The 8,539-nt window shown below is 42.1% G+C and overlaps 2 protein-coding genes and 1 pseudogene across 4 annotated transcripts in view; 2 read left to right on the top strand and 1 right to left on the bottom strand.

Annotated features, from left to right (window-relative positions):
- The window catches only part of LOC119849428 (zinc finger protein OZF-like), a 776,365-nt gene that overhangs the window by 694,704 nt on the left and 73,122 nt on the right, over positions 1-8,539 (bottom strand). The window lies entirely within an intron of this gene.
- Positions 1-8,539, top strand: part of LOC119849371 — a 1,398,949-nt pseudogene that overhangs the window by 1,348,385 nt on the left and 42,025 nt on the right.
- The window catches only part of LOC122457746 (zinc finger protein 28 homolog), a 173,428-nt gene that overhangs the window by 151,731 nt on the left and 13,158 nt on the right, over positions 1-8,539 (top strand). The window lies entirely within an intron of this gene.

The raw sequence follows: 8,539 nt of genomic DNA, 5'->3' as shown, positions 1-8,539 counted from the left end.
ACACTATTTTATACCCTTGTGCGAAATATGATAGAGAAGCGGGACTGTTACAAACGGGAAGACTAGTCCAGTCGGTAGGTTACATTTTAATAGTCGGTGAATCAGGACTGGAACACGAAGAGTTAACGCGGCAAGTTGCGAGCTAGCAGCCAGGAGCAGGGTTTGAAACTTAATTAGTCGAAAGCCTCATTTAAGCAGAGAGAAGTGTAGCACTCCTTGAGAGTCCACTCAGTGCAGAAAGAAAAGGAGGACTTGTGGCACCTTAGAGACCAACGCATTTATCTGAGCAGAAGCTGTCCTGAGCTACACGATGCATCTGATGAAGTGAGCTGTAGCTCACGAAAGCTTCTGCTCAGATAACCGGGTTAGTCTCTAAGGTGCCACAAGTCCTCCTTTTCTTTTTGAGGATACAGACTAACACGGCTGCTGCTCTGAAACCTGCCACTCAGTGCAGGGGGAAGAGCTGAGGAGAAGGAAAGCGTGATGTGTATTGTTAACTTCCCTATGCTGGTAGATGCTAAATCTTCGCAAACTTTTTTTGGGGGGGCTCACTAATGCTGCAGCGAATTTATGGTCAGCTGCAAGGAGAAGGCAGGCTTCCTATCTGGGGGGCAGGGTATAAAGACCACAGTGGACCTGGACAGAGGCGACAACTAATGCATGGTGGAGCCTAAAAAAAGGGTTATTGGCGGCTACACTTGATGTACAGGGTGTATAGCTCAATTTAAAGCTTGGGGGTCACAGGGGATGTGTAACAGTTAGGGGAATCCTGGCTCAGGTCCGCGTACTTCGACAAAGGCGGGCCATTGTCAGAATCAATGCTGTGTGGCAAGCCACAAGGTGGAAAAACGTCTCTTATTAACATTTTAGGTGTGGCCCAGCTGTTTTCCTTTCTAGCTGGAAATGCTTGCACCCATTTTTCTGAAACTAGCCACGATCAGGGACAAGACTCTATTTTTTCTAAGGGCGGTAGGAAAGCGTCCTACAAAATCAACCTGTAAGCGTTGGAGGGTGCCTTTTAACGCTTGACGAAATTAGCTCTCCTTGTCTTTTCCTTCTAGCACGGTCTTGCTTTGCACATGTTAAACTGCTATGAATATTTAGGTTTAAATTTTCTTTCATTCCAGGCCACCATCCCAGTTTTTTTAGTGTTTCCAATGCTTCTTCTTGTTTTGGGTGACCTCCCATAATGGAACAGTGCACCCATCCTAAAAGCAGGTACTGCATCTGCTGGGGATTACCAGGGCCCATTCATTTGCTCGTTTTGCCAGAATAAGGTCTCCTTTTTTTCCAATGGGACACCCTGTCTCTATGAAGAGCATTTTATTATCTACTGCTGTATAGAGTCATCTTTTACCTGCAGGCCCTTTAAAACTAAAAAGCTAAAACCGCAATCTAAACCAACACCAATTTATCTTAAACCTACAAAACAAAGATTATACTCACCAGGAGTGTCATTTTATAAAATTTGACTATCTTACTTATAGTTAAATGCTTTTACTTAGATAGTTTATTTGGCTGGATTATTTCCATACTGGTTTTTTTTTTTTTTTTGAAAAGGGCCCCTATTTTTAGAATAGCTGAAAAGAAACCAAGAATTTTTTAACACTTTTAAAACTTTTTTTAAAAATGTTAACTGATTAATTCTCTTTGCGGAGTTAAATTTTTATTTTTTTTAAATTACCTCTTCCAACTCCAATTTTCCTCAATATGTTTTGAGATCGGAAAGCAAAAGCTGACAAACTGTGTGAAAAACTGCAAACCACCAATCCTCAGACCTCCATCAACATGTAGAAAGCCTTATAAGTCAGTCGTTATCAAAGCCAATTTTAGAATACTTAACAAGGCTCTTAAAAATGCTGGAGACACAGTTTATTCAAACAAACATGGTTGTCACATCATACTTTCTCTTTAAGCAAGACATACCACACACACAACAAACTGGAGGCCAATATTAAGTGTATTGTGATTTGTTCATCTGGAAGTTGGACACTTGTTCCAACTAAGACCAGCAAACGCTCATTATCTTTCTGCAAGAAACTCAGCTGACTGGTTAGAAGCTCGCAGTGCATTAGTGAAAGATTCAGCAGTTGAAAAAGTGAACAACTGTCTCATCGCTACATGGCTGCTTTGGGTGTCAAATATTAAGTCACTGCCTTACGTTATTTTGATGTCCGTGGTATGCTAGAAGATGCATTTCTAGATGTTCAGGTTGTAGAAGACACATCCGCTGCATCTCTGACAACCCACATCTTAGAAGACTTAACTGCTTCTCATCTGAAGGCTAGAGAGGTGGCTGCTTGTGCATTTATCGAGCTTCAAACTCCTCTGGAAGACATAGTCGATACAAGGTTTGCTCAGAGAATAGTGTAACTCTAATTTCTACAATATACACTGGAGAGGTCATCTACGCCAACTAGCTGTAGTACAATGGCAGAATCTTCAAAAGGCATTTAAAAAGCTATAAATTTAATTTCTTCATTATACTCTTTTTTGGAAGAGTCCAAGAGGACTTAACATCTTGGAAGATATAGAAGATCCATTGGGACAGAAGTTCATATAAGTCAAACCTGGGAAAACTCGCTGGCTTTCGCATGACTTATCCTTGGCTGTTGTCTTAAAATCACTACAACCCTTATTACTGGCTTTGAAAGTATCTACCGAGATGGGACGGATCTAAGTAGTGAGGCTGGTGGACGACTTTTGCTAGTAACTTCAGGGAACACAATCGCCATTCTCGTTTACTGTTGAAAACAATTGGGTCATTAAACAATGCTACTGAGGCATCTGCAATCTCTAGTCCTGTCCTGCACTTCAAGCTACACTTGGATCAGTCAGAGATATCCATTGAAAAGGCACTGGAAGAAGACAAGACTTCAATTCAGAAGCTGACATATATTGACTCCTTAAATGAAAAAGACGAGAAGTGTTCGTTAGGTAAAGTACACGCACTTGATTCTTACATCTCTACAATACCAACTTCTGGATTCCATTAACCTCTACAGGTTTCAGAGTAGCAGCTGTGTTAGTTTGTATTTGCAAAAAAGAAAAGGAGGACTTGTGGCACCTTAGAGACTAACAAATTTATTTGAGCATAAGTTTTCATGAGCTACAGCTCACTTCATCGGATGCATCCGATGCATCGAAAGCTTATGTGATAATAAATTTGTTAGTCTCTAAGGTGCCACAAGGACTAATAAAATGGTGGTGAAACATTTTTCGATTTGACTGTTTCAGTTTTAAAAGCCCAATGGTCTCACCCCCTCATCAGTCCTTCTCCCTCACCCCATGTATTTTTGAAAACCTGCCTTAATTTCAGTTCCTGGGGAAAAACTGCTAGAGAGCAGTGTCTTGCGTGTCTTGGGGGTGGGGCGGATGAGGAAATTGGGGGAGGAATAGTGGGTATACAGAAATGTGTCCTCACTGATCACATAGGGGAGAATGTGCAGGACAGAAAGGCTGGTTCAGCATCTCAGCACACACGCACGCAAGCGATCGTATGTGCTCTGAGAAGAAACTCTCTCACTGATGTCCCAGATGTGGACAGCTCCTACAATTGATTTCTCAGGGATTGAGAGTGGGCTGATGGAGGGCACCCCAATCCTGCTCCTAGTCTTTCAGGACATTGTTGCTGACATGCTTGGAAAACTAACTCTGTGTCTTGAAGACAGGATGGAAATCCTGCTGAAGAGTGGGTTGTATGGGAATGTGCTAATGACTCATCAGACAGGAAGGAGGAAATAATTCCTCGAGCTGATAATACAAAGTTCCACAAAGGGCATGCAGAATCCCCTCCCATGCTTACCTTCCAAGACCCTAGGATACTAATGCCCCAATAAATGAAATGAGAACCCACATAGCAGGGAAAGAAAAACCAGTAACGGAGCACAAAGGGTATTGGACAAACCAGAATGTCGCAGCGGAAGGTGTGGTATGATAAAAAAAAAAATTGAAAACAGCTACCCGGGATGAACCATTCGGTGTTGTTCAATCTCATGATACTAAATATTGCACCCAGTTTTGGTTTCCCCACTACTGAAGGGATGTGGAAAATTGGAGAGAGTTTCGCGGAGGGCAACAAAAATTATTACAGAGATGGGGCACATGACTTATGAGGATAGAGTGAGGGAACTGGGCTTGTTTAGTCTGCAGAAGAGAAGAGTGAGGGGGAATTTGATAGCAGCCTTCAACTACCTGAAGGGAGGTTCCAGAGAGGATGGAGCTCAGCTGCTCTCAGTGGTGGCAGATGTCAGAAGAAGGAGCAATGGTCTCAAGTTGCACTGGGGGGGGGGGTCTAGGTGGATATTAGGAAACACTACTTCACTAGGAGGGTGGTGAAGCACTGGAATGGGTTCCCTAGGAGGTGGTGGAGTCTCCATCCTTGGAGGTTTTTAAGGTCAGGATTGACAAAGCCCTGGCTGGGATGATTTACTTGGGGTTGATCCTGGTTTGAGCAGAGGATTGGAGTTTAACCAATTACTTATCCAGGAGAGGACCTTCTCTCTTCCAGTGACAGCTTAATTTGCTTAAGAGCCTTCGGTCAGAGAAATTGTCAAAGGATATTTGAAAAATCTAAATACACTATAGTCATTGGATCCCCCTTGTCCACATGCTTGTTGGCCCCCCACCCTAAATTATAGTAGATTGGTGAGGCATGAGTTCCTTTTACAAAAGCCAGGTTGACTCTTCCCCAACAAATTATATTAATCTATGTGCTGACACTTGTGTTCTTGACTACATTTTCAACCAATATGCCCAGTACTGAAGTGAAGCTTATAGGCCTATAATTGCCGGGATCAGCTGTGGAGCCTTTTTTAAAAACTAGCGTCAAATTAGCTATCCTCCAGTCATCTGGTACAGAAGTTGATTAAAATTATACGTTACAGACTAAAGTCAGTAGTTCTGCAACATTTGAGTTATTTCAGAACTCTTCGGGGAAATACCAGCTAGTTGTGGTGAATTATTACTGTTTAATTTATCAAATTGTTCCAAAACGTCCCTTAATGACATCTCAATCTGGAACAGTTCCTTAGATTTGTCACCTAAAAAGAATGGCTCAGGTTTGGGAATCTCCCTCACATCCTCAGCCGTGAAGACCGATCCAAAGAACTCATTTAGTTTCTCCCAAATAATGCATTTAGTTTCGTCCTGGAGTGCTCCTTTAGCACCTTGATTGTCCAGTGGCCCCACTGATTATTTAGCAGGCCTCCTGCTTCTGATGTACTTAAAAATTTTTTTACTATTACTTTTTGAGTCTTTGTCTAGCTGTTCTTCAAATTCTTTTTTGGCTTTCCTAATTATATTTGTACACTTCACTTGCCAAAGTTTATGCTCCTTTCTGTTTTCCTCACTAGGATTTCACTTCCACTTTTTAAAGGATGCCTTTTTGCCTCTCACTGCTTCTTTTACTTGGTTGTTTAGCCACGGTGGCACTTTTTTGATTCTTTTACTATGTTTTTTTTAATTTGGGGTATACAGTGAAGTTGAGCTTCTATTATGGGGTCTTTAAAAAGTTTCCAAACAACTTGAAGGGATTTCACTTTTGGCACCGTACCCTTTAATTTGGGGTATACATTGAAGTTGAGGTATACAATATATTTAAATCAAGCAGCAAGCACACTATAAACACAAACACTCACACAACAGTAAACAAACCTACCCCAAGTGTCACGTGGAGAACTCTTTCATAAAATTCTTCCTTACCTGATCCTCTTTGCTAGCACGAACGGTTAATGCCACGCTGTGTGACAAGTAGCGCAGCCAGGAAGACTGATAATGACTGTAACTCAATCCAAGCAGAAGAACAGAAATGTTCATTGCTTGGAAGCAGAACTGCAGTGAACATTCCTTGCTAATGATTTCAGAGTAGCAGCCATGTTAGTCTGTATTCGCAAAAAGAAAAGGAGAACTTGTGGCACTTTAGAGACTAACAAATTCAAGGCACTGAATTTAGCCGTATAGAGTGGAAATCTGTCAACTTCATGAAAAAAATTTGTTAGTCTCTAACGTGCCACAAGTTCTCCTTTTCTTTTTGCTAATGATTTGATATCCATGTCTCTTGCTACTGAGGTCTGCTCTGCATTTAAAACACCATTGACCTCATGCTGTCTACATCAGGACTTAGATAAATTTAACCACGCTGCTCGGGGTATATATTTTTCTCACCCCTGTGAGAGGTAATGATGCTGACCTATTTCTCTAGTCTAGATTAGGACACACTATCTCTTCCATCAAAGAAGTGGGCTGGCTATAGAGAGTGGGTATTCATCTAGCCAGATATTTTGGTTTCATTAAATAAAGTTTAGGGTTTCATTAATATCGTAAAAAATAATAAATGATTCCGCTAAATAATAATTAAACTTGAAATAAGATGCAGATAAACCTTGTCAGTAAAGGCTAATTTCCCAAATAACCCTCACAACATTATTAATTTCCAGTCCACCTCCCCAGAAGGTCTGGGCAAAGCCAGTTCTAATGCTCTGCATCCACTTTCCCATTAGAAATGTTGTTTTTGGTTATTCCCAGTTTGGAAAATTGTAAAATGCAGCATTTGACTAGTGAACCTGCTCTCCTTCCAGCACCTGATAAACGTTGCTCTTCAGCAGCCTCTCCACCTGCAGTCAGCAGAGCCTCAGCCACAGCCCAACTTGAATTTTCTGGCCCCTAATGGTTCATTTTAAATTACCTGCATGTCAGATTGAGCACTCTGCATTCAATCTGCTCTGCGGGCTCTTTTCACGCTGCCTGGAGCATCGAGTGTGGGTGGGCAGCCTCTGTGTGAACGGTACCTAGTTTTTCTCTTAATTCACACGGATCTAGGATGCTGCACTCCTGGGCCTGACTTAGAAATGTCTTGTTATGGAAACTTCAAAGTGAAAAACCCCTTCTCAAAAATCAGTTCCTCTCAGTGAGCCGTGAGTACATTAACCTTCAGGGTGAATGGGAGGAGAACGCGACACCTCATTAAAGATTTGACTCTCTTAAAATGAACAGTGAATATTGGTTCGGTGTGGGGACGACAAACTCAAGACACACTCAGCCAGTTGTCAGAAATAAGATTCATATCCACTTCTCCACAAGGCATCTGTAATTTGGACACACGACCACATGCTGTTCAACCACTTTGAGATGCAAGAGAAAGGAGGGCAGCGTGGCACCTAACAAATCTACAATATGATTCCACATATTGAAACAAGTCAACATGGTTTCTGTAAAGGGAGATCATGACTTACTGATCTCTTAGAGTTCTTTGAAGGGAGCAACAAACATGTGGACAAGTGAGATCCAGTGGACACAGTGCACTTAGATTTCGAGAAAGCCTTTGACAAAGTCCCTCATCAAAGGCTCTTATGTAAATTAAGTTGTCACAGGATAAGAGGGAAGATCCTTTCATGGATTGAGAACTGGTTAAAAGACAGGGAGCAAAGGGTAGAATAAATGGTAAATTTTCAGAATGGAGAGGGGTAACTAGTGGTGTTCCCCAAGGGTCAGTTCTAGGACCGATCCTATTCAACTTATTCATAAATGATCCGGAGAAAGGGCTAAACAGTGAGGTGGCAAAGTTTGCAGATGATACTAAACTCCTCAGGATACTTAAGACCAAAGCAGACTGTGAAGAACTTCAAAAAGATCTCACAAAACTAAGTGATTAGGCCACAAACTGGCAAATGAAATTTAATGTAGATAAATGTAAAGTAATGCACATTGGAAAAAATAACCCCAACTGTACATACAATATGATGGGGGCTAATTTAGCTACAACTAATCAGGAGAAAGATCTTGGAGTCATCGTGGACAGTTCTCTGAAGACGTCCATGCAGTGTGCAACGGCAGTCAAAAAAGCGAATGGGATGTTAGGAATCATTAAAAAGGGGATAGAGAATAAGATGGAGAATATCTTATTGCCCTTATATAAATCCATGGTACGCCCACATCCAGGGCCGGCTCCAGGCACCAGCGTTCCAAGCAGGTGCTTGGGGCAGCACTGGGAAAGGGGGGCGGTCCATGTGCCATCAGGGGGGCACTTGTCTTTCCGCGGCAGCAGCGATTTGGCGGCAGTTTTTCTCTGCAGGCTGCGCCATGGCGGCAATTCGGCAGCAGCTTCTGTCTTCAGACGTTCTGCTTGGGGCATCAAAAACGGTAGAGCCGGCCCTGCCCACATCTTGAATACTGCGTCCAGATGTGGTCTCCTCATCTCAAAAAAGATCTGCTGGCATTAGAAAAAGTTCAGGAAAGGGAAGTGAGCTGTAGCTCACGAAAGCTTATGCTCTAATAAATTTGTTAGTCTCTAAGGTGCCACAAGTACTCCTTTTCTTTTTGCGAATACAGACTAACACGGCTGCTACTCTGAAACCTAAAATGATTAGGGAGCTGGAACGGGTCCCATATGAGGAGACATTAAAGAGGCTAGGACTTTTCAGCTTGGAAAAGAGGAGACTAAGGAGGGATATGACAGAGGTCTATAAAATCATGAGTGGTGTGGAGAAAGGGATAAGGAAAAGTTATTTACTTCTTCCCATAATATAAGAACTGGGGGCCA

The sequence above is a fragment of the Dermochelys coriacea genome, chromosome 28 (assembly GCF_009764565.3).
Source record: "Dermochelys coriacea isolate rDerCor1 chromosome 28, rDerCor1.pri.v4, whole genome shotgun sequence".
Lineage (NCBI taxonomy): Eukaryota > Metazoa > Chordata > Testudines > Dermochelyidae > Dermochelys > Dermochelys coriacea.
The sequence above is the reverse complement of the archived record's forward strand: the minus strand, read 5'-3'. Positions and strand labels throughout refer to the sequence as shown.